The sequence below is a fragment of the Grampus griseus genome (assembly GCF_964374135.1).
Source record: "Grampus griseus genome assembly, chromosome: 8".
Lineage (NCBI taxonomy): Eukaryota > Metazoa > Chordata > Mammalia > Artiodactyla > Delphinidae > Grampus > Grampus griseus.
Window position 1 is genome coordinate 4,441,442 of NC_139002.1, and position 25,444 is coordinate 4,466,885.

The 25,444-nt window shown below is 46.0% G+C and overlaps 1 long non-coding RNA gene across 2 annotated transcripts; it reads right to left on the reverse strand.

Moving 5' to 3' along the window:
* Positions 1-1,368: 1,368 nt before the first annotated feature.
* On the reverse strand, positions 1,369-14,802 carry LOC309825940. Of its 2 annotated transcripts, none has more exons than XR_014297077.1 (3): positions 14,681-14,802; positions 11,420-11,475; positions 1,369-1,510 (listed from the first exon to the last, which is right to left on the reverse strand). It is a non-coding gene; the product is annotated as an uncharacterized lncRNA (long non-coding RNA). The 2 variants fall into 2 exon arrangements; XR_014297078.1 differs by lacking the exon at positions 1,369-1,510 and adding an exon at positions 9,615-9,763.
* Positions 14,803-25,444: the final 10,642 nt, after the last annotated feature.

Below are 25,444 nucleotides of genomic sequence, written 5' to 3' on the forward strand. Positions count from 1 at the left end.
AGCCCGGGCAGAGGCCAACCATCTCTATTTACGCTGGCTCATTGGACCAGTTGACTGTCAGATTCTGTTACTCAGTAGACGAGGCTCAAGACTTTTTTTTTGGCACATAAAGGATTTTATTTTTATTTATTTATTTATTTATTTTTTTGTGGTACGCGGGCCTCTCACTGTTGTGGCCTCTCCCGTTGCGGAGCACAGGCTCTGGACGCGCAGGCTTGGCGGCCGTGGCTCACGGGCCCAGCCGCTCCGTGGCACGTGGGATCCTCCCGGACCGGGGCACGAACCCGTGTTCCCTGCTTCGGCAGGCGGACTCCCAACCACTGCGCCACCAGGGAAGCCCTAAAAGGTTTATTTTAAATGTTTTAAGGATAGAATAGCGTTACATCATAATTACAAATATTATTTACAGAATTAACAGATTTATATTGTTTATACTTCTAAACGCAAAGAACAGGGAACTGTCTATACATTGTATAAAATCAAATTAAAACTAAAAATGAATTCGAGCTTGAAAGATGAGGTCATTTACCTAATTTTAAGATGTGAACATGAAACATATCACACTGTGGTGATAATCATGTCTCAACATATAAATACATCAAACCAACATGTTGTATACCTTAAACTTACATAATATTATATGTCAATTATATCTCAAGTTTTAAAGATCAATTAATTGATTGATTGTTTAATATTTTAAAAAAAGAGGACCTTTGGCGGACGTGGAGAATGGAGCTGCCGCTGAGTGTGGCCTTGGCTGGACGGACTAGAGGCAGCAGTAGGCGCCTCTCATTTATTTATTTCACAAACAACAACTGCCAATTCATTTAATCCTTATAACAACCTCACGATGTAGATTCTGCTATTTCCCCCCTTTTATAGATGAAGAAACCGAGGCAAAAAAATGACTTAACAACTTTCCTAGGGAGACTCCGTTAGTAAATAGCAGAGCTGGGGTTTTCACCCAGGAATTCTAAAAATCTGTGTCCTCACTCATGGCTCCACGCTGCCCCTCCTTCACCGATTCACCGTACAAACACTGCTGGTCATTTGCTCCATGTCAGGGTTAGTTAGATGCTGTGGGAGTGGAAGCTGGGTGAAATACAAAAATGAATCAAGCATGAATTCAGCCCTCAAGTAATTTATTCTCTCACTGATGTTAAGTGTTTCCATAAATGATGATGAGAAAATGTAGAAAGTGACAAATGTCCAATAAAAGATACTGACAAAATACTATGGGGCTTCAAAAAAGGAGAGCGATTCCAATGTGGAGGATGCAAAGGGATGGGACATCAGTTTGGTTTTGCTGCATAACGAACCGCTCCAAAATTCAGTGACTCAGAGGACACCTACCTGTTGCCTCTCACGATTCTGCAACGGGCCAGTCGGTTCTTCTGTTTGGGGCTGGCTCAGCAGTGCCAGGTGATCTAGGAGGGCCTTGCTCACCCATCTGGGATGGCTGGGATGGAGGGGACCTCTTGTCCTCCAAATGTGGTCCAGCCTCACTCTCCTGGTGGAAAAAAGGTCCGTATCAGCAAGAGAGAGGAAAAGCCCTGATCCACAAGCACTTTTCCAGCCGCTCCATATGTCATGTCTGCTGATATTCCATTGGCCAAAACAAGCCCAAGATTCAACGGGTAGAGAGATCGGCTCCCCTTCTGCTGGGATGTGGCAAGAGCGCATTGCGATGAGACATGCTTAGCGGGGTCAGAGGGGAGTGCAGTTGTTTGTTTTTTGTTTTTTTTCAATCAGGCAGGATCAGAGAAAGCTTTACAGAAGAATGAGCCTTGAAAAATGGCTGGGGCTGGGGATTGTGGCAGGGTTCCCATATGTGGAGAAAATCCACAGAGTCGAAAGAGCTGAGGGTCTGAGACAGGCTGGGACCTGGCACCCTTTGCTGTGGGGCTTGCACCTGGAAACACGTCTCCTTGAGCAACAGGATACAAAGAAACTTATAAGGGACTAAAAATAACTGCATGCATGAGCAGCTGGGGTAAATTATGAACAATAAGATACAAAAAGACCAAAAACCCAGCTGCCGCTTCTGAAGAGCAGGGAGCAAAAGCAGGGTACTGCACATGCCCACTGCCCTCAACACCACCAAAGGGGTGGGCAGACCACCTAAGCTGCCCCTCCAGCCCGACCCCTGGACCTGCCCCTACCCTCACCCCATATAAGGAAGCAGCTCGCCCCCGCACTTAGGAAGCAAACACGGGAACCTGTTACTTGTTTTCTCGCTCCTGCCTGCTGTAGCAGGAGCCCCCAATAAAGCCTTGCCTGAATTTCTTGTCTGGCCTCTGATCAATTTCTATTGATTAAGGAGGCCAAGAACCCTGGTCTGTAATAGGTTCTCAAGGACCAGCAAGTGCTTCATTTGGGCTAGAAGGAAGGTCAGAAAAGAAAGTTGGAGCTGAATCATGGAGGGATGGAGTGATGTCTTTCAGATCTGGGATGGCGGCCAATGGCCTATTAAGAGGTTGATCTCTACTTGCAGGGCACAGCCCCTCTCAGAGAACATGCTCTACCACATGCCTGGCAGCCGTGGCAGCACAATTCTCTTGTTCCTGGAGCCCAAGGAGCAAGCAAAGGACCTGGGGCAGCCAGTCTACAGGCTGCCAAAGCTCTATGATGGCCGGAAAAGGTGAGTTGGGGGACTGAGGCATCAGTGGCCAAGGTCAAATGAAGGGCACATTGAGGTTGAGTCAAAGCTGGGGCATCCAAAGCTGGGTTCAAATTGCCACGTGGGAGCTAAGGGTGAGGAAGCCAGCTGGTAGAGACAGGAGACAGAGTTTTATGAAGATAAAAACTGACACAACGAGGGAAGACTAGTCCCTGGAGTAGCCTCGAGTCTTGATGACCTTCCCATCCACGTATAGGTTTACAAGTAATTCTCTTTCTCTGCGTCATGATTCTGTCTCTGCATCAGGTGATGATGGGTGGTCTGTCTTGCGTCACACGATGGGTGGTCCTCTCCTTGCATCCCTGTTTAGAACACTGGTTGGAATAACATTTTGAAACAAGGCAGGGCAACCGGGATAGAAGCGTGTCTTGGTCAGGTTGCAAAGCAGGGCGGATATTCAGGACTGGAGTTGTTCTTAAAAGGAGCTACTGTTTCTCTACCTCTCCCAGCAACTAGACGTACCACAAGTGAAAATTGACGCCATGATATTTTCAGAAAGATTCTTTGATTAGGTAAAGTCTTGAAAGCCTCAAGAACGTTAGTTTGTAGTCTTTATTTCTTCAGTTTTTATTTCTTTCAAAAAATTGATCAGTTCTCACTCTAAAGAAGCTAGAAGCCATTCCACTCTGCCTTATTCCTTTTGGAATTTACTGAGTACATCTCAGCAGTGGCACGGAAAATATATTTCCTTGGAAACCAGAAGTCCCACAATAGTCCTCACCCTTCAGAGCCCCATGGGGTAGAGAAATCCCCATTATACTTGAAATCCGATTATTCTGCTTTTATGTCACCTCCTTTGCTATAAATGAGGGCCAGTGCAGCTGCCAGAGCACAGAGTGACACAGACACAATGTGATGTGTCAACCACTCATGTTTCTCTTTTATGAGATCAACTTTTTATAACTCTGCAGTCAGTCCACTAACAGACTATAAAACTTGGCTTATTGGAAACAGATACATCAACCATGAGACATCACTTGTCAGAGACTGATCCAGCCTCTTCTGGACACGAGTCGGTCCTTAGAGAGAAAGCCATTAGGAACGGGAGCCTGAGTTGCATCTCAAGCTGTGTAGGCACCTGTCTGGGTCACATAAATATTGCTCCTTGTGAAAAACAGCCATGCTGAGTCCCACCATAAAGTGCGTGACATTCATGGGTTAGCATCACGGCCTGACTGCTCATGAATCTTATTCCAGGAGAATTCAGAGTCCCTGAATCCAGCCAAATGTTACTGTCAAAAGCCTTTTCTAATCTATTTGTGGCAACAGAAATGTCTCCTCTTTTGAGAACCCAGAATGCTGGCAGCAAGGGCCAGCTCCCACTTCAAAGGGAGAGTTCAAAGCAGACGCCTCTTTGGACTTGAGCACCAGTGGGAGGAGTCAGTCTCCTGTGCCTGGTCTTCACGCACGTTCCACTCTACCCCGTCTCTGTCTTACCTTCACTGCAGGCTCAGAAACCACTGCTGTCCCCAGATGGGTCTCCTTGTGCACAAAGGGGACTCTGAGGTCCGCCGATTGAAAGGCTTTGGAAAGTCTCCCTGGTGCCATGGCTTTTTTCCCTTTTGGGGTGTGTCTCAGTTTGGGGCATGACTTTCTTCCCTCAGCATCCAGGGGCTCAGCTGCAGATGAGAAGCAGCACAGTGAAGTGTCCTGATGCAGGCATCACTGGAAAACATGTCTCCATGGAAACCCCAGGGTTACCTCACCCAACAGCATTCAGCTGTGACTGACCACAGAAGCATTGTTTTTTCAATATAGAGGAAGTATCAGCTCTGTCTACAGAGCCAAGAGCGTTTCGCATTTTTTTTTTTTTTTTTGGTTTGTTTTTGAAGTTATATCCTCCTCTTCGGAGTTTTTGGGATAACGTCACATGTTTGGGGAGCATTTTGTGTATAGACAGCATTCTCCCCCGTGCCTCTGCACACAAAGATATCATTCCTATGAAAATAAGAGGGATTCTTCTAGGGAGACATGTCATTATTCATCTCTGCTCTAGTCATTGCCTGTTGCCAAAGAGTTGTTGTAATGTTCTGAATCCAGAACGCCTGTTTTCTCACAGCCTCAGCAGGATCTGGCTCACTCAGCACTCGGTGGGGTTTGTTCATGGGAAACCCAGGAGCTGGGGGTGGGAGTGGGAGTGACTGCTGTCACGGTGACCTTTCACACCTCCACCCCCAGACGGGAATCCTTAACTCAGGGCACACATGTGGTCCACACTCCTCCACTCTGTCAGCCTGCTGGGGATCGGCATTATGCGGAATGATGCCTTCTGTCCCTCTGGGCTCCCCAAAGAGCGAACTTAATTGTTGGGAAACATTGGAGAAAAAAGATGTCATTCCTCTACCTCATTGGTTCTCACCATGGGGGAAGGCGGGATTTCGTCCCCTGGGAACAATGGGGCAAAGTCGGGAAACCTTTTTGGTTGTGTGACTGGGAGAGGGGTGCCAGCGGGGTGCCAGAGGCATCTAGTGGGTAGGGGCAGGGATGCTGCTGAACATCCTACGATGCATAGGACACCCTTCCCCCAACAGTAAACGATCCAGCCTGAAATGTCACTGTGCTGAGGCTGAGGAACCCTGGAGATCCAGCAAGGTGTGGCTTCAGGGCAGTTCAGGTCTGTTACTAGCCATGGGAGGACAAGCTATGGACTAGTTACTAACTGTATGAATAAATGCATCCAATGCACTCACTAGGGCACTCCAGTACACAGAGGACTGTCTTGTGACTGGAGAGTTTGCAGTGTATGTGAGTCCTTCCTGGAAAGCTTTTCCTTCTCTGAATTATGTTCTCAGTCTATGTTGTCTCCCACTGCCTCTCTATTTGTTAAAATTCCTTTCTGCACAATTCATATGAACATAAATCCTTCCTTTAAGGTCTAACCAATTATAGAAAAGTAGATCCTTCACTTAATTACTTCTAATCACTGTCTCTCTCTCTGGAAATCTTAGGACAGGTGGAAACAGGGCAATGGATGAAGCCCCTCTCATGGCCACGTCTAAGATCTATTGTTAATGCTTAATAGGCATTTCTTTGTTATCACTAGTTTTCTAGTCATAGTCCTAGAATTATTACCTAAGATGTGATTTGTATGCTGAATCACATGGCCAACATTTTTGTGTGTTCCTCAAAAATGGGATTAGGAGGAAGCGTGAGAGATCAGTTCCTGGGATCCACCGGCACCTAAGCCAGCAGGAGATATAGAACCGGACAAGTGCTCAGAGTATCGCTTCCGTCTCCACCCCCGGCTTTCTCACCAGGACCACTTTCGTTCCAAAGCACGAGCGGCTAAGTCATATCAAGGCCAGTTAGGTCAAGATTACAAATATCTAGGCCCTCTGAATGTCACACCCACTTGCTCACCGCCATTGGGAGGATAATGTCAGGCCAAGGGAAGAAGCTTGCTCCATGGGCTCTCAAGACAAAGTGGACTGGGCTGAGGTTTAGGGCTCCAGGCCACCAAGATGGCAGTCCTGTGGGAAGCATCACTGATTGGAGAGGATCATCTAGAGGGTTCCATAGTCCTTCTGCTCCAGCTACTCAGACTTGTCACATTTAAGAAAATGTTCAAACGTTTGTTCTCTCCATCTGTGTCCATACATTTGTGAGAACAAACGTATGGACACCAAGGGGGGGAAAGTAGGGGGTAGGTGGTGGTGGTGGGATGAACTGGGAGATTGGGATGGACATATATACACTAATATGTATAAAATACATAACTAATAAGAACCTCTGTATAAAAAATAAATAAATAAAATTTAGGAAGTTAAAAAAAAAAAAGAAATTACCCAGTCCATTAAAAACTAACCACCCTGTACCCTGGGGCCTCTTGACTTCTGAGATGGCCCACACTCTGTCTGTAGAGTGTGTTTCTCTCTAAATAAATCCACTTCTTACCTAAAAAAAAAAAAAAAAAAAAAAAGTGCTCAAGGTGTTAAAGCAGAGAAAGCATTTTAGAAGCCGATACAGATATGAGAGCGAGCTGGACACATACACGGAAGAAAGTGGTCTCAAGAAGCCACAGCAGTTGAGCCTCACCTCGCAGTGGAAATCTTTTTTACAAGATCATATTAGTGGACTTCAACTGCATGCTCAGATCACCTCTGGGGCTGAGGTGTGGATGTAGCCCAGCAAGGCCTCCCATCTGTACAAGCTCTAGGACTCAGCACGGCCACACCTGAGATGGGGGGTGTTGCCCACTGAGGTTCAGGGCAGAGTCTGGGCCTGACAGGCACACCCTCGAGTTCTCACTTCCCAAGATAGAAATCGATTGGTTTATCGCATAACTTGAGCAGAATTTGTTCCTTGCTCCAACGATGACCCAGGCAGCAGGTCTCACTCAACACCCCCCATCCCACTCTCCTAACCTGCCTTTTCTCCCCTGCCCGGCCTCCATAGCCACTTCCTGTAGCAAGAACCTCCTGGGCCCTGTCATCTGGGGGTGGGGCGGTGGGGGAAGAGGGGGCAGGACCTGGGTGCTTAAACCAAGGTCTGGTTTAAGGTCTTCACCACTCAAGCTCCTCACTCCTCACCTGAACTGCCGTTACCCCCAGAGGATGCTCTGCAGCCTGGTCTGGAAGGACAGAGCCCCTTGTAACAGAGGGAGAACTTCTTGTATTTTCCTTGCAGAGCCTGTCATCAGCTTTGCTGCACACGGCCCTGGAGGAGCTGAGCTGGCCCTTGTTTAAGGAAAGCCAGCAAATCCACGCAGATGTTTTTCTGAGAGCTGTTCCGACCAGGGCTCAGGGATTTCGCCCTGCCTGGTATCACATAGCACGCGGGAGGATGGGACTTCTCACTGTGGAGCAGGAAGTATATTACAAGAAATCAAAATGTAAGTGGGTTCTTTTTGATTAGGCCATGTTTTTCTCTTCTGTTTTTCTTTACATAACCTTATCACTCAGCTCCTTTATTTTTCCCCTCTGCCCTCCTTGGCTCTCATGCCCACTCTGGTCTGCAGGACAAACTCAACCCACCAGGCGCTCTGGGTGGCACGGTTTCTAGCTCCACTCCAACCTCATCAGAGGCTCACTAAGGCTTTACTCACCTCATTTTCTTATCTGACACAGAAATCCTACTCCACCTAGTTTTTCAGAACCCAGGAGACCTCTGACTTACAACCCAAGAGGCCAGAGAGAAGGATGCTTTGTCCAGAGCGCAGCCTGATTCCTGCTCCCAGGACGGTCAGCATCGCCTCCCTCCTGCTGCCTGCCCCTCTCAGTTGCCCACATCCCCGACCAGAACCTGCTCTGCACACAAGCATCTTATATGCTTTAAGGGGTGAAACAGACTCCCCACACCTCATATTTCTTTAACAGTGTACAAGGCATTTCATTTCATAATTTGGGATGAAACAGTCAATGCAAATCCCCTGCGAGAGGGATGGGAACCGAATTCAAGGTTTGGCACCAATGGTCTCGTCTCAGCTCAAAGCAGAGGTTTGTTTGTGTTTGTTTGCAAGCCTGCTTGGGTTTAGCTCTGGGCTTCTGTTTAAGAGGGTTGAGGGCAGTGGGACAAGAGAACAGCAAAGAAGCACTGGTTCCTAAAAAGGAAAGGCCGATGGGAGACAAGTCCCGTCTCCTTCACAGCTTTGATTAGGTCTCCTCTGCTAACCCTCCCCTCCGCAGGCATCGCCTCGTCCACCTCTGCATCAGCCCGACCTGCGCTGATGCCAACACGGGCTCTTTCGCCCTGTCTGCCTCACAACCAGCCTCTATCCATTCGTTAGTTTCCCACGAAGTGCTTTCCCCAGAAATTGAGAAATGAGCCTGTGTCCCAGAGGACAACGGTTTTGCTTCCTCATAACCAAGAAATCTTGAAAGGATCAGAAGTAGAAGGAAAACACAGCAAAGGAGGGAAGAGCCCTAGTGGGGGAGGAAATGAAAGGCAGGGTGAGACCCTGTCGAAAACTCAAAGTAGCTAAACTGTGCTAAATGAGCTTAAATAACGTGGCGATGCATCTCTGGGCCGGTCCTGGGCCTGCTTGTCGACTCGCGCATTGTTCCTCACACCCCATCTGCTCCGTCTCTCAGGGGCCGACCCTGCGGGCTGTGTTTCTCAAACTGCTGTAGCAGCAGGGTTCTGCTGAGTTAAGCCATGGAGGCCGCCAGCCGGAGACAGGGCGGCAGGGTTGGGGAGAGGAAGGTGGGGAATCTCCTCTGCCTTCTCTGCCTCGTACAATTTGTATGTCAGTATTTCTTACTGTTGGCCCCAAAACAAAACAAACAAATCCACTCTACAGGGAGCTCAGGCTTTTATGACCCACATCTTATAGGAGGGATGGAGAGACCTCCAGAGAGGGCCTGGTCTCTGTCCTCACATCTTCCCCAAACACTGACTGGACAGGAGGGTGCTGCCCAACTGTTCTCACCTGCCTCCTTTCTTTGGGGGTTTTTGGCGGGAAGGTGACTGAAGGTCCTGAAGGTGGTGAAATCAACCTTCAGTTCCACCTGGCATCAAGGCCACATTATGTGGGCTGCTTTGGTTCCCAATCAAATGCCGTGAGCGACCTCCGGCTTCCTGCTTTATAAAATCTAACATTTGGATGCCTCTGCTTCTTCCTGTGATGCCGCTAGACCTGCGTGTAGACATTCATCCTATTATAAAATGTGTCCTGCTTGTACGAGTCTACCAGCTAGTCTGTACTCATTAATCCACTCATAACAAATAGGTCATTTTATCACTCCCTAAAGAAAAACGTGATGCTTTCCAAATTTGCTGCCCTGTTAAATGCTATTCAGAAACCAAACAGCTGAGTGCCTCTCATTATGGTGATTAGCTCCCGGGGCCTGGACTCTAGTCTGGATGTTGTAGTAAATTGGAGAGAGAAAGCTCAAGTCCGAGCTCCCCCACGTTAAACTCTCAACCCAACCTTTTATTTTATTTGACTTTCAAGCTCTGAAGTAGTTTTGTACGCTAAACAGCTGACTCACTGTACGTGATGCCAAGGATGATTTTTCAGAGCAGGGGTCCTGGGGAGGAGGAAGGAGGAAGTCTGAGAATGCAGAATCCCATCCCGTCCATCCCATCATCTTGGCATCTCTGGTCCCATCGCGGCTGACAGTTGTTCAAGGAGCAGATTGTAACCTAGGGAGTCAGATTTGGGAACATGTACAATGTCACTCCAACCCTCCAACTGCCTCTCCCAGCCTTCGATCTTTTCTGAAAACAGTGGCGTGGACAGTGAGACAAGAAGAAAGCTAGAAGAGTGGGTTAGGTCAAGGGTCTTTCAGAAAGGAGATTATTCCTAAACCAGCTTTCCTCTCTAGTGGCCTCTCTCTCCTTCCCATCACTACCAAGTTGCTAAACAGTGCAACCACCCGAGGAGCCCTCACAGCACCCACTCTTCCCCCAGCTCTGCACCCTGACCCCTACCACCTGCTGGAATTGCTCTGTCACAGGTCACCTCCCACTGTCCGGTAATTAAATTCAGGGACATGTCTGCCTTCACCTCCCAGATGCAACTGCAGGATTGGACCATGCTGTGTGTCTCCCTCCTTCCTCTCTCCATTCTCTGCTCTCTTCCTCCATCCCAGGGCAAATACTATCAGAGTCGACTGCAAATGCCTCTCCTCCTTCCCTATTCCTGTTGGCACTGTGGGGAGCGAGGCATTAGGGAATTTGAGCCAATTGTCCGCATTAGCCTTTTACTAGCTCCCAGTTAGAGTTTTGCTTCGGTTCGCACCCACCTGGGACACACACCTGTGCCACAGTAGAAGTCATACATTGTAACTGCCCTGCTCAAAAATCTCCCACTCTGCTTTGTGCACAGAGTACAATAAACATGACCAAATCCGGCCCCCAAGCCCTCCTCAGCCTCCGTTGCAGCCCTGCCCCCTCACACAACTAGCTCCCGGCTTGCTCACCACATCCTAACGAGCTCATCACTCTCCACCAGCTCCTGCATGCTCTTTCTGTCATCTCTGCTTCAAGTCGTAGGGAGAATCCTGCCTCCAGCGTGAAGCTTGTCCTGAATCCCTTTAACTGAATGTGATTGCTTCTTTTTTAAAAACCCAGAGAAAATTTCCCCCTTAAAATGAGCAATTATATGTTTAAGTTTGCAATGTAAAATAAACATTTTTTAAAAGGAAGGTATAGCTTAAATCCCACTTGGCAAGCCCACCCAATCCCAGACCCCTCCTGGCGCATTCACACACACCCGTGGATATAAAATCTGCAGTCGCCAGATGGGGGCTCAGGACCCACTCCTTGTGCTGGCTGCCACTTCTACTGCCGGTACCATCTTTACTTGGTTGGAGACCACTCGTCGGAATGTTGGGGGGGTCTGGCTTCTCACTTTACTTCGCTTCTCTCTATCAAATGTCTTTTAGAAATTCCTAATAATTTCTTGTTAACTGAAGTCATCTCTTTAATTTGCAGTTCTGTTAGGAATTTTCGTAGTTGGTACACCTTTCCTGTCAGTTTTAGGACAGGAAAGAAACGGAGCCACGGGGGTTCAGTTTCCCATCTTGATGGTCTGCGCACCCCTTGTTTTAGTTCAACATTTTGCCTCAAAATATTTGCTGCTCACAGTCCTCTAGGGGGTCTCTGGGCTTTCTATGATACCTAGCTAGAGTGGCTGGCAGGAGCTCAATAAGTACACACAGTTTCAATAAATGGTAGGAACATTTTTTTTTCTCGCCCACATGACTCAATATCAACAGCACAATGCTAGGAAGCTCTGATCGCTGTTGGGGACTCATTTCAACATGGATGCATTCTTAGCGCGTCTTCCCTGCTTACCTTTGTAACTGGAGGTTTTGGTCTCTTTGATCATAGAACAGACGGCGTTTTATGGGCTGTAAATGGAGACAAAGTTACAGGAATGAAAGGAGTAGCCAAGAAGCATAAGAGGCCTTTTTTTTTTCCTTTTGGCCTTGCCACATGGATTGTGGGATCTTAGTTCCCTGACCAGGGATTGAACCAGAACCCACAGCGGTGAAAGCGCCGAGTCCTAACCACGGGACCACCAGGGAATTCCCAGAAGCAGAAGAGGCCTTAACAGCACAAACTCCACTCTGCCCGCTCCCCAGAAGTTCAGAGAGATGTTGGGGAGAACTTTGGAAATCCATAGGCAATGGGGTTGGAAAGTTCCTGCTCACTGTGCCCAATCTCAAAAGAGGCAGGGAGGCCTCAGCTGACAGTCGAAAAACAAAAGCAGAATGCAAAATTATAAATACACACAATTTATCCATCTTTTTAAAAAAGCTGATGTATCACAGCTTTCCTATACATAGGTATAGACCATAGACACACACACACACACACACACACACACACACACACACACACACACACACACACACACACACACACACACACACCTCAAAAGACAGGATGGAACGCTGTGAAGAATAAATGCCCATGGTTGGCTAAGTCTGGCTGAACAAGTACACTTTTTCGCCTTCCTTCTCCAATCCCCCCAAAATGTATGTTTTTAAATCTAAAACAGTACTAGGGGAAAGAAGAAATAACTAACATACAGGAATAAAGGAACTTTTTAAATAGCAGCTAAATATAAACTAGAGTAGAAAGGATATAAAGCTGTGAAAATAGTCAAATTCAATTAACAGGGAGAAAGATGAACCACTTTTAAGGGAGTGAATTTAGGGGAATATATTAGTAATAAAGTATTCTAATTATATTTAGGAAAAATACATTTATATCATCAATGTGTTTAATGGCTTTAAGGTAAAGAAAATTTGTAAGATTTATGTGTTATTATGCAAAGTTGTAATAGCATATGAACTGAGTGATCTACCTCTGCTTGTCAGTTACTGAGCTCCTGGTGGAAATTCCAGCAGGATGGACCCGGCCAGTCATCCCCATGCTTTCACAATTAATATTCTCCCCTTAGCCAGCTCCTCTAAATTCTGATATAAAATGGGCTTGAATGATTCTGAGAAAGGCCAAAATAAATATCCATTGTAGGTGAGATTTCTAGAAACTTGGGGTAAAAGAGAGAAGGCTCCATAGCTTCTTTTTTTTTAAAACATCACCCATCTTATAAGCCTTTACCACCTTCTTCCCAATTCTCCTTCCAGAAGGACCCTGATAACGTGTTTCAAGCATGTGTCATACCCCTAAGCCAGCACTTCTCCAATCAGGCCTCAGGCTGATGTGAAAGCAGCTTGTAACCAACAGGAAGGCAGAAGGTTCAGGAGGAAACCAAAGCTTCCATGTGAGTCGTCCAGCAGCCTCAAGCAACTTCTGTGACACACACACCAGAAGTCTTCGAGAAATCTTATCTCCCTCAGCGCTTTCTGGAGTTTAAAGGGTTAAGTCAAAATGTGCTGATTTACGCTGGCTCTGGGTGTTGGAAGCATGTAAAGTAGAAGGGATTCTAAATTGGGTGTCAGCCCAGGACCCGGTCAGCTCACAGCAGCTTTCTGACATAGACAAGGAAGTTTCCCCAGGCCTCAGGTCCTCCGTCTACAAAATGACAGGCTGAATTAGATGAAATCAGAGTTGTATAAACAAGACTCTGGCCAAATACCTCATGGTCATTGTGACAATTCATCTGCAGCCCAATTCTATGTGGTGTGTATATTATCTCCATTTTACAGAGCATTTCTTTGGGGTGTTTCATTTTGAAAAATTTTTTGAGGGACTTCCCTGGCAGTCCAGTGGCTAAGATGCCACGCTTCCAATGCAGGGGGCACAGGTTCGATCCCTAGTCAGGGATCTAAGGTTCCACGTGCTGTGCTGCGTGGCCAAAAAAAAAAAAAAATGTATTGAAGTATAGTTGAATACGGAGCATCTCTAACATCCTTACTCATTCTAGTATTTTTAGACTCTAGATAATTAAGTTTCATATCCATTTGGATTCTTACTTTTCTGCAAAGTTACTTGAATTTATTTTTTAAGGGGTTTATTATAGGCACTTCTAAAATGAAGAGAAGTAATTGCCCAATGGACTCAGGAAATGAGATTGCTAATTTGGATGCTAAAATGGTTTCTGATTACACTGATGAACTCTCTATTCTTCCTGAATTCACCAGTAATTCATTTTTTCCAGCTCGAGAGACTTGATTCATCTGCACCCTCCACAGACTAAGCTTCAGATGTATCATATGCTGACTTCCGCTACAGCTCAGGATCATTTTGGACAGAGGTACGATGAGGTGATGAGGTCCAACCAAGAGGCTACAGGACTGGGCTTCTCCCCATCTCCAGAGTCCCACTCAGCACAGGGGTTTATGTTGGCCTCTCCCAGAACCGTGGTAGGCTACCTAATGTTTCAGTCAAGTGCAGCTGACTGGGGTCTTTAACTGGTGGTTGGTCATGGCTGGACCGACCGCTGATCCTCTGGTATTTCCAGCAGGTGCAAAGTGGGAATAAGCCATCAAGTCTGAATTAAACGAGAAAAGCCCCAGAGATGAGGCAAACGTTGCTCAAGTTTTAAAAGACATTTATTTTGAAGCACCTGCAATTTGGAATGATTTGAAGGACTTCGGTTTCAGGCTCCTCTGCAGCCCAAGTCCAGTAGGAATCCTGGGGACTGTGCAGCCACTTGGAAGGTGATAGAAATTCTAAAAAACTTATTCTTAGGAAAGTCATAGCCAAAAAACCCTTCCAGGCATCTCTAGATGTGATTCCTCTTAAAATCCAGGGGAGGTCCATGACCATCTGGCTTCCAAGATGAAGAAATCACAACTGTATCTAAAAGATACCAGGGCAGCGAGGAAAATGTGAAAGGTCTGGTCAGTGAACCCATTTGTTGTATCTTTGTGACATCAACCAGTGTTTCATTTGCCCGGGGTAGCCCTGGTTTTGGGGAATCAACTTCCAGCCCAGTTCTGCCACTCGCTAACAGTGAGATTTGGGGGACACCAACCCCCCATATCTCTGGCTTCGGTTTACAGACCTAAAAAATCAGTGTTGGACAGGTTGAGGTTCTTTTAGCCATAGCAAAATTGACTCTATAAAATACACCGTTTTTTCTGTTGTCATGGAGACAGACTGGAGCTCCAGTAAGCCCACCAGCTTCCTCACAGGACTTACCTGAGGCCGGTCCCGTCTTCAGAAGCTCAGGGCAGGGAATCTGTGTGGGACAGGAGCCTGCAGCCTGCAGGCGTCAGGGCAGCTTCACCTCGGGAGGGTCTGTCCTCCAAGCGCACACTCTTCTAAAAGGAGAGAAGTGGATTTAGTAAACTTTGGGGAGAGGTGAGTGGCCGCGTTCTAAACACTAAATGAACAGAGGGCTCAGGGACCAAGCTGGCCGACAAGAGTTGTTTTTAAATCAGTATTCTGCAAAAGGGGTACAAGAACATCTCCCCAGGGGCTCTTCAGGCACTGACAGCCTTGAGGAAATTAATTCTCAGATGCTCGATTCAAATTTGTATTTTTCTGCCGAAGAATAGACCTGCACGTCACATTTCTCAACCATTTTTCACCCCAGCCATCCTGCTCCCACTTTACAAAAAACTGCACACCCCTCACCCAGCCTGAAGCTCACAAGGGTGAAAGCCCCCGGGCACCACGCCTCTCCTTCCAGAGAGCCCCTGACAGGGACAGAGGGAAATGTCCTTAGCAAATACTGGAGGTGGAGGCCCCGTACTTCACCCAGGCGACAAGGTCAGATGAAGGTCTTATGATTCTCTGCAAGAGTCGGGATTCAGAAGTGAGACAGTTGTCACAGGATGCAAGGAAACTTATTCGAGTTCAAAAATGAAGTCAGGCTTTTTCTGAGAGGAATTGGCTGATTTGGCTAATTGGTCTGAGGAGTCTCTGCCTCTAAGTTCTGTGCTGGATATTGTCCACGAGGAACTAAATCTGCAGATGAAAAATTTTCACAAACATATATTAAAGCACATGAAAAAATAATAGCCTCCTTTTTAAAAACCGTATTTGCAAAAATAACAACGCCAAACACGAAGAAAAGCTGTGAAATATGCAGAGAGACTGTCAGGTGGCATCAGCCCCCCGGCCTCTCCATCCCATCACCTCTGCCAGCAGCCCAGGCCCGGCTCAGCTGTGTCCTCAGCTGGTCAGACCCCGAGGGAATTCACTCCGTGTGGAGTCCGTTGGTAAAGCCTGTGGCAGAGGGCTGAGCCTTCCAGAAGTGGTCCGCACGTGTCCAAATAGGGGCGCACTGAAATCAGCCTGTGCCCCACCCAGGTGGGTGACTCTGACACGCTTTCAGGTTAAACCTCCCAACGGGTTTTAAGCCTATTTCTTCTAAGGCTGTCTGGGCTTCAGGCGTAAGGAGGATCAGCAGGGATCTGAAAAGGAGGTTGAAAACTTGAACAATTGGGGAAAAAAAATCAGTCTCCTTAATTATTTGCTTTGCTTTCATTTTCATTCATTTTTTATTTTATTAATTAATTTTCCTTCCAAACAGATAGCTCCTGGCTAAGATATCTTCACCCAAGTCACCTTGTTGGTGATTTGGCTACACCTTAGAACCCAGGTCTTCTCCTGTGTATTTACCAAGTGTCAGAGCCCCTGGGAACGGGATCATATCATAGAGACATATACTCTTAGGATCATTAAAATCTGAGAGGTGAAACATTGCTCCCTTGGCCTGCCTTAGGGCCTTTGCACATGCAGTTCGTCTGTCTGGAATGCTCTCCTCCACCCATATCTCTTTCTGGCTAATTCCTTTTTATCTTGGAGAATCCACAGGTCAGATCAGGCCCCTGTAACTTGCTCTCCTAGCAGACTTGCTTCTTCTTAGCACCAATCAGAACTGTAATTAAATAATTAATTAGGTGTTTATTCCCAGGATCCCTCTTTGGAATGTAAATTCCAGGGAGACAGAGACTTTCAACTGTATAGGCTGAACACTGTATCGTAAGCGTGTGATACCATCCTGCACATAGTAGATGCTCAATAAGTATTTATGGCATAAATGCAACTTACTTCCTCTCACCTCACCTTTTACAATGTTTTCAAAATTTTGTTCCCCCTTTCAGGCCAAGGTTAAATGTTATCTCCTCAGTAAAGCCTTTTGACAACGATCCAACATGTAAATTAACCACTCATTCCTCTCTGTTCCCATAGCCTGTTATACATAAGACACAATAGCATCTGATTGAACCATATGAAATTGTCGGTTTTTAATAGACCAAAGTGGTTGAATGTCTGCAATTTCATGTGATTAAATCTAACAGTTCATAAAAAATCAACAAACAATAAATACTGGAGAGGGTGTGGAGAAAAGGGAACCCTCTTGCACTGTTGGTGGGAATGTAAATTGATATAGCCACTATGCAGAACAGTATGGAGGTTCCTTAAAAAACTAAAAATAGAGCTACTATATGACCCAGCAATCCCACTCCTGAGCATATACCCAGAGAAAACGTTAATTCGAAAAGATACATGCACCCCAGTGTTCATAGCAGCACTATTTACAATAGCCAGGACATGGAAGCAACCTAAATGTCCATCAACAGAAGAATGGATAAAGAAGATGTGGTACATATATACAACGGAATATTACTCAGCCATAAAAATGAATGAAATTGGGTCAGCTGCAGAGACGTGGATGGACCTAGAGACTGTCATACAGAGTGAAGTAAGTCAGAAAGAGAAAAACAAATATCATGTATTAACACATATGTAGAATCTAGAAAAATAGATGATCTTATTTGCAAAGCAGAAATAGAGCCACAGACGTAGAGAACAAACGTGTGGACACCAAGGAGGGGAAAGGCCGGGGTGGGATGAATTGGGAGATTGGGATCGACATATATACACTATTGATACTATCTATAAAATAGATAACTAATGAGAATCTACTGTATAGCACAGGGAATTCTACTCAATGAAAGAGGGGATATACGTATACATATAGTTGATTCACTTTGCTGTATAGCAGAAACTATGCTCCAATAAAAACTAATTTTAAAAAATCTAACAGTTCATGCTTTCATCTCTCTTACTAATACATGAGTTCCTTGAAAACAAGACCTGTATATGTTCACCTCTGGTATCTGACATTTGTTGCATAGGGTCTAGTACACAACAGATGCTTAATAAATGTTGGTTATAAGAATGCCTGAGTGGCTGACAAATCACTCCTCTGGCTCCACAAGGATTTCCAAAGCGACTTCTATCCACTGGACTCTTCCAAATACAGGGCACTCCCTGATGACAAAATGTCTTTATGGACTAAATATTTTTTTACTGTTTCAAACTGGACACCTTCACTCAGAGTCAAGGAATTCATTCCCAGCTTACAGAAACCACAAGCCATGGAAAGCTAAGGTTATTGCTTGTTGAGAGAAATAACATCAAGATGGATGAGATCAGTCTAATGGCTCAGGTTATGCCTGTCAAGGGGACTGTGAAATTCCATGAAACACTCCACCTTCCTCCACCCACCCAAAGGGCCAGACGGCTCCAGTGTCCATCTAGCCCTTCCCCAGACAGCCATTCAAAGGGGAGCTGGAACAACCATACACACGAACAATTTCGCATGGCCTAGTTGGCCTTGCCCACTTACCTTTGATGACAGGTGAGGCCTCCACACCTGTTGCTGGCACACCTCACCACAAACAGCTCTAAGTCACAGCAGAGACAGCAGGTGTCACTGAACTAGCCCTAGTGCATTAGCTCTTCAAGAACTTAGAACTAGTTGTCTGGCAGCTAAACTTTCCCTAAGGCACTTCACATATTAACCGTTCATGATTGCTCCAAAGCTGCAGGAACCTATTTCCATCAGCTTCAACCTTAGGAAAAAAATTTTTTTTGGCCACGCTGCATGGCATGCGGGATCTTAGTTCCCCAACCAGGGATCGAACCCACACCCCCTGCAGTGGAAGTGCAGCATGGAGTCTTAACCACTGGACCGCCAGGGAAGTCCCAGGAAAATCTGTTCTTAAAGGTAAGAAATCACATAAAACTTGAAGATAGATGAGAACCCTCCAGAAATAGAAAACTGAAATCGTCCTGTCTCTTTGTCACCCCTTAAGGCTGAGAAGAAGTAGAGGTCATAACAACTCAACCAACAGTAAACAGAAGGGCAGTCTGACCGATTCCCCAGGAACCAGATGGGCTAAGGGCATGTGAATTCAGCCCCTCATTTTATAGCTGAGTCGATTAAAAGCCACAAACGTGAAGCTTCACCTAAAGTCACAGGTATGTTAGAGATTCTCTTCCTGTCACTTTGTCTCCTATGCAGGTAGGTTGAGCTAAGATGTTTGAAGAGATTCCATTTGCTTTATTAAAAGAATGAATTGCAGTAATCTTGTGTCTTCATCTGCTGGGGCTGCCATTACAAAAATACCACAACTGGGGGACTTAAACAACAGACACTTATTTTCTCACAGTTCTGGAGGCTGGAAGTCCCAGATCAAGGATCCAGCTGATTCACTTCCTGGTGAGAGCTCTCTTCCTGGCCTACAGACAGCTGCATTTTCACTATGTCTTCACCTGGTGGAGAGAGAGAGGAATCTCTGGTGTCTCTCCTTATAAGGGCACTAACCCCATATGAGGGCCCCATCCTCATGACCTAATTACCTCCCCAAAGCCCCACCTCTCAATACCATCACATTGGAAGTTAGAGCCTCAGCACATGAATCTGGGGTGCGGACAAACTTTTAGTCCATAACAGACTGTCTTAAGTCCATGACTCAGAATGCATCTCTTGGTGTCTTCAGAAAAATAACCATATTTGTGTTTTTGAAAGAAAAGAAATTACGTTTTGGGGAGCCATACTATTACATTTCCAATAAGTTAAATACATTTATAACTGATAATAGTTATAAAATGCTATAATTGAGATAGTCTCTCTGTATTGTCCCAATGTGAGTAATTTCCCTCTAGGTCATTGGAATTATCCATTGTGGGTAAGCATCTGTACTCTGAATGGTAATAATGCTATGATCTCAACGTCCACAAGGCTTCCTCCTAAGGTATCTTCAGCATTTCCAAGGAAATTCCAAGAAACATTGACTGAATCCCCCTCTGTCCTCCCACTTTATCCATCATCTTCCAGTGTTAGAGGTCATTCCTGATTCCTGTAAAACTAGCGTGAATTTCCCCAACTGCCCTTCGGACGTGGGTACCGAAGAACATGAATTTTCTTCGGTAGGAGTGTGAGCAGTTGAGCCTCACAGCCACCCACCCCTCGTCAGCCGCGTCCGTCAAGGCCTTGGGCCTCCAGATTGTGTATCTCTGCCCACTGTCCCCAGCCCTTCAAGAAGTGTGCTTTTTTATGTTTAAATTATAATTTAAATTCCTTGAGGATATGAGCTGGCTTGCGCCTTCCTTCCTCCCTCCCTTCTCTCCATCCCTTTCTTATCCCCATTCTTTTATCCTTCCTTTCATCTCAATCCATTCTTTGCTGATTCTCATCTTACCTGGCTGATGGACAGCAACCCTTGACTTGATGCATGGAATTGAAGGATAAAGGTTTTGCTCCCGAGTTTGGCACGCCAGGCTGTGTTTCTGTCCCAGGCTCATTTTTGCCCCCGTCGCCCCTCTTTGCTCTCCCCTATACTCAGCCCCACATGAGAACGGCTGTGGAGTCAGAGTCCATAGTCAGTGGCTCTGGACTGACATTTCTGGATAGAGAGGTGAAGTTAGAGAAGGTGGGCAAGTTATTTAACCTCTCCAAGCTCACTTCTCTCCTCTATTAAAAGGAAATAATAATGCTGAAAGAAATAACATATAGAGGCTCAGGGCACATATGAAGAGCTCTGTAAATACTAGCGATTTTTATCCCACAGACAGTGAGTACCAGAAAGGTATGGTCTGCATCTGCTTTGCTGTCGTTGTTGTTCGGGGGGCACTTACGGCTTTATTGGGGTGTAACTGACGTGCAATAAACTGCACGTTTAAAGTGTACAATTTGATGGTTTTTGACATGTGTGAAACCACTGCCACAATCACGATAATGAACACATCCATCACTTCCAACAGTTTCCTCATGCTCCTTCAGAACCTCCATCCCCACTCCCATCTCCTGGCAACCACTGAACTGCTTTCGGACCCTATGGACAGGCTTGCATTCTTACATTTTATGTAAAAGAACTCATGCAGCACAATTATTTGAGATTTATCATGTTGTGTGTATCAGTATTTCTTCCTTCCTATTGCTAATTACGACTCCATTATATGGATGTACCACAGTTTATCAATTCACCTATTAATGAACATTTTGAGAGGTTTCTGTTTTGGAGGTACTAGAAATAAAGATGCTATAAGCACCCACATACAAGTCCTTGTATGAACGTGTGCTTATTTCTCTTAGGTAAGTGGAATGACTAAGTCATGTGAAAGGTGAATGTTTAACTTTTTAAGAAATCACCAAACGGTTTTCCAGAGTGACTACATTAGTCAGAGTTCTCCAGAAAAACAGAGCCAATAGGGTGTGTATACACAGAGGGGTTTACTTTGAGGAGTTGGCACGCGTGATTATGGAGGCTGGCATATCCAATATCTTCAGGGTAGTCTAGAAGCTGGACACCCACACAAGTTTCAAGTCCAAATGCCGTCTGCTGGCAGAATTCCTTCTTGCTCAGGGGAGGTCAGTCTTTTGTTCTAGTCAGGTGTCTGCTCAGCTGCTACAACAAAATACCATAGATGGGGTGGCTTAAAAAACAAGCTTTTCTTTCTCACAGTTCTAGAGGCTAGGAAGTCTGAGATCAGCGTGCTAGCATGAGGGTGAGGACCCTCTTCCTGGCTTACAGATGACTGTATACTTGCTGTGTCCTCATTTGCGGAAGAAAGCAAGCCCCGGTGTCTCTCTTCTTACAAATCTCATCATGGGATTATCTAAACCTAATTACCTACCAAAGGCCCCACCTCTTAAGACCATCACATTGGAGGCTAGGGCCTCAACATACGTATTTTGGGGAGGACAAATAGTCGAAAACATCAGGCCTTCACCTCATGGGATGAGGTCCACCCACATGATGAAGGACAATCTGTTTTACCCGAAGTCCACCAATGTAAATGTTACTCTCTCCAACACCACACTCCCAGAAACACCCAGTGTAGTGTTTGATCAGATATTTGGGCATTGTGGCCCAGCCAAGTTAACACATAATATTAACCATCACAAGACCACCCCTTGTCAACCTGACTCTCACACACATCTCTTTAAGCCATAACTAAGCTCCAAATGAAGACAATAACAAGATCACCCTTCCATCTAATATGATACAGCGATCCTGCCTAGAACTGAAAATGCACTAACTGTTTCCCCAGAAGAGGATGTAAGGTCCTTGGGTGCTGTTTACTCTTCTCCTTGATGTCCTGCAACTTAAATACTATGATGTAATATTAATAATACACCAACACTATGATACATCTTCCATATCATGTAACACACACACACAAACAAGTATTCGTAATAGAATAAGGACAACTCAGTGGCTGCAGTTTCTACTCTGAGGTCAGCCCTTCAGAGAAGAGCAATCACAGAGCTCTCCAAGGATGCCAGGGCTCTGGTCACACATTTATCCCTCATAATAGTGGTGAAAGTATGTCTTCTGGACTCTCAAGGGGGGGTGAGTGGGTCTTAAATGACAAATCTATCTAACATTTCTATCTCCCTAAGCCACTGCATCCATTCTTCCACATTAAACCAAGGCAAGTCTGGCATTTCCAGCTCGCTCCCCATGGACCACCTTTTGATCCATGTTTCATCCGACCAATCAAACTGTAAGATAAAAGCCCTTCCTAACTCCTTAAGCTGCAACATCAAATGCAGAACTTCAGTTTCGTGAGCCTCATCCAATGGGAATAACTGGATCCGATGTCCACCATGACTAAGGTCCCACAAGCTGCGCAGTGTGGCCATTAAAAAAAAGAAAAAAGTTTACATACGGTATGATTCCATTTATAGGACCTTCTAAATGCTTTTAACAGCCTCTGGTAGGACATTCCTCTCTGACGTCACCAACAGTACGTTTGGTGAAAGGATTTGCTCCCAGTTCTGGGTGTTGGGGTGAGGAGATTGGGTTTTTTGTTTGTTATTTTTTCTTTTTCTTGTTGTTGTTCTGTTTGTTTTTATTTCCTGCTTACTGTTTTTTTCCCATCTCTGTATATTCGGAATGACTGGCTCTGTAACATTTACAAAATATTGCCACTGCAGGAGTTCCAAGGAGAGTGTGACAGTGCCGCTCCTCTAATGCCCTGGACTCTAGCCCTGGTTCTGCTGTGCTAAGAGCGGGCACCCATTCCACAGGGTAGTAGCAGCTGTGAGGGGAGTATCAACTGGAGAAAACTTGGCCTCAGGAGATTTCAGTCTGGGCATTACCTCTTTGTGCCACCTAGAGAGCTTTATTCATAGGTAAGGAATGTGGCGGCCTGCCCTCTGAGGAAATGCACCGCCCAAACATTTTCATGCAGATCATTCAATATATTGCGTGGAATTTGCTGAGTATGGCTAAGAAAAACATCTTTTTCCTGGAAGGCATTACAATTCTCACATTTGAAACGTAATCATTTGAGAATCTCAAGGGTCTCTGATGATGTGTTAAAAGACAGGTTACAGCATCCAGGGCACGAGTAGTAGTAAAAAGCCTAACCTGGACTCTGAGAAAGGTGTTACATGAGGACTTTGGTGCTGCAGAAACAGCACAGAGAGCTGTACTGGATTCAAAACAGACTTGGGCAGCAATGCCGCTTCTTCAAGGACAGACTTTAATGAATATTCATTGCAGGCTGCAGTAAGTACTGCTGATGGTTCACAAAAGTGAAAGCTTGGTTTAATTCTTAAAACTGAAAGAAACAAAAAACTCCCCACCAGTCTTATCAGCAACCTGCCTCCATATTCATTTTCTCCTCTTTCTCCTGACATATGGATGGGGTGGGCTGCTGGTCTGCTGAGGGGCTTTGAATGGGAAACACAGCCCCAGGGCTACCAGGGGCTGGAGGGACGCCTGGAGGGATTTTGGAAGAACTTATCCTTTGTCTCTGGATCCGAAGACTGGTGTCTCCCTGTCATGTGGGAAGCCCGAAGGTGGGAGGTGGGCTGGTGCCTCCTGTGATGCAAAGACACAGGCAAGGAATTGCAGGGGAAGCAGCTCCGTGTCCGCCAATAGTGATGCAGCCTGACTGAGCTTTCCCTTTGGCTGAGGGGTCAGCACTGAGGGGTCAGTTAAAGAGCGGCTGCCTTCCAGGGTGAGGTGACCCAGAGGAAAGGGTGTGTGGGGGGGGCGGGGTGCAGTGGTGTCCCAGCAGAAAGTCAGCACTGGGGTGTCTGCCACACAGCGTGCACCAACCCCAGTGTCAACAGCACCAGGCAAGGCCACCCTCATCTCTTCCTTTCTTTCCACCCAAACTCATCGGAAGGAAGGTGGAGCAGGGCACAAAGACAGCCCAGCAGCCTGCTGCAGGTTCTGAGCCTTCTGTGGGCAAGGGGAGAAGCTTCGAAATGGGTAAGAGATTATATATATATATTTTTTATTTTATCTTTTTTTTTTTGGCCGCGCGCACAGCATGTGGGATCTTATTTCCCCAACCAAGGATCGAACCCATGTGCCCTGTAGTGGAAGCACGGAGTCTTAACCACTGGGCCACCAGGGAAGTCCTATATTTTTTAATTAGATGGAAAATGAGACTATGCCTGAAAGTACCTGGGAGAGCAAAGGGATCTGCCAAGACTTCCTTCGGACTTGGAGCAGGGAGATTGGATGGAGAAGGTTTGATGGGCAGTGGTGTAAATACACAATTAAGGTACTCCCACTGGAAACCTCGAGCCGAGCTTCCCCACTCCTGGGCCTGAGCCTGAGCAACATGCGTTAGGATGAGCTGAGATAATAATTCCCTCCGCTCTCAGGGCAACCGTGTGAGGCCTGGAGAAGGCAGAGCCCCCCAGGGGCTAACGTTATCTGGATCTCTTTGGTAATAATACAATTACTATTTTCTACAATATGCTGTGACCTGAACGGTATCGGGGCCTTGCTTTATTGCTCTTTCAGCAAACTGGTGACAACTGGCAGCAGGTAACTGATTGGGTTACCTAAGGCAGTGACACTTCCCATCCATCACCTCAGCAAGTACCCAAGGAGTAAATAAATCCTTGTTCAACCAAGTGACAAGGAATAAGCCTCATACTCTTTAGGTGGAAATGATGTCTTTTTCCATCTGCTATATGTGGAAGATACAGTAGGTGCATAATGTGCTCAATTCTATTAACTTATGTCAGAATTTCAGAAGATTCTTAAAGCCTCCAGAGGAATGAGTCAACAAAGGGAATTTGAGGAAGGGGGTAGAGCCGAAAAAGCGAAGCAGAAAAGATTTGATCAGTCATTGAGAAAAGGAGCTGTCCATCATTTCTGTCCAGCAAATCAGGTCCCAGTATATTTGCTCACAACAAATTAGATCACAGGGAAGGAGAACCTAATGGGTGGTGGTAAAGGGAAGTCAAGGTCTGAAAGGAGGAGATGTAAGGCAGGCTGTGGCTGTCACAGAGGCCAGAGCCTACTGCTATGTTCGATGATGGATGAAGACCGGAAGCCTTTGAGAAGGGGAGAACAAGTGTTCATTTCTGGCGGGTGGACGTGCTTCAGCCAAATAAAAATTGCACAGAAATAGAGCAGGCAGAGAGGAAAGGATCAAAAGCAAAGGTGGAATCTGGAACCACGGAAAACTCCAGGAGAGACGTTAGAGGGAAGGCTGGCTCAAAGCCCAGAGACAGACACAAAGGGTCCCTCTCACTTAAGGGACCAGAACAGGGTGGGACCTAGAGGGAGGGTCCAGAGGAGATGGACACCAGCCCTCAGCTGGAAAAAGGGCTGTGGAGAAAGTTCCAGGAGGAATCGAATTCTTGCCCAACTTGGCAGCTGGGCCAACCCAAACCTGCCATGA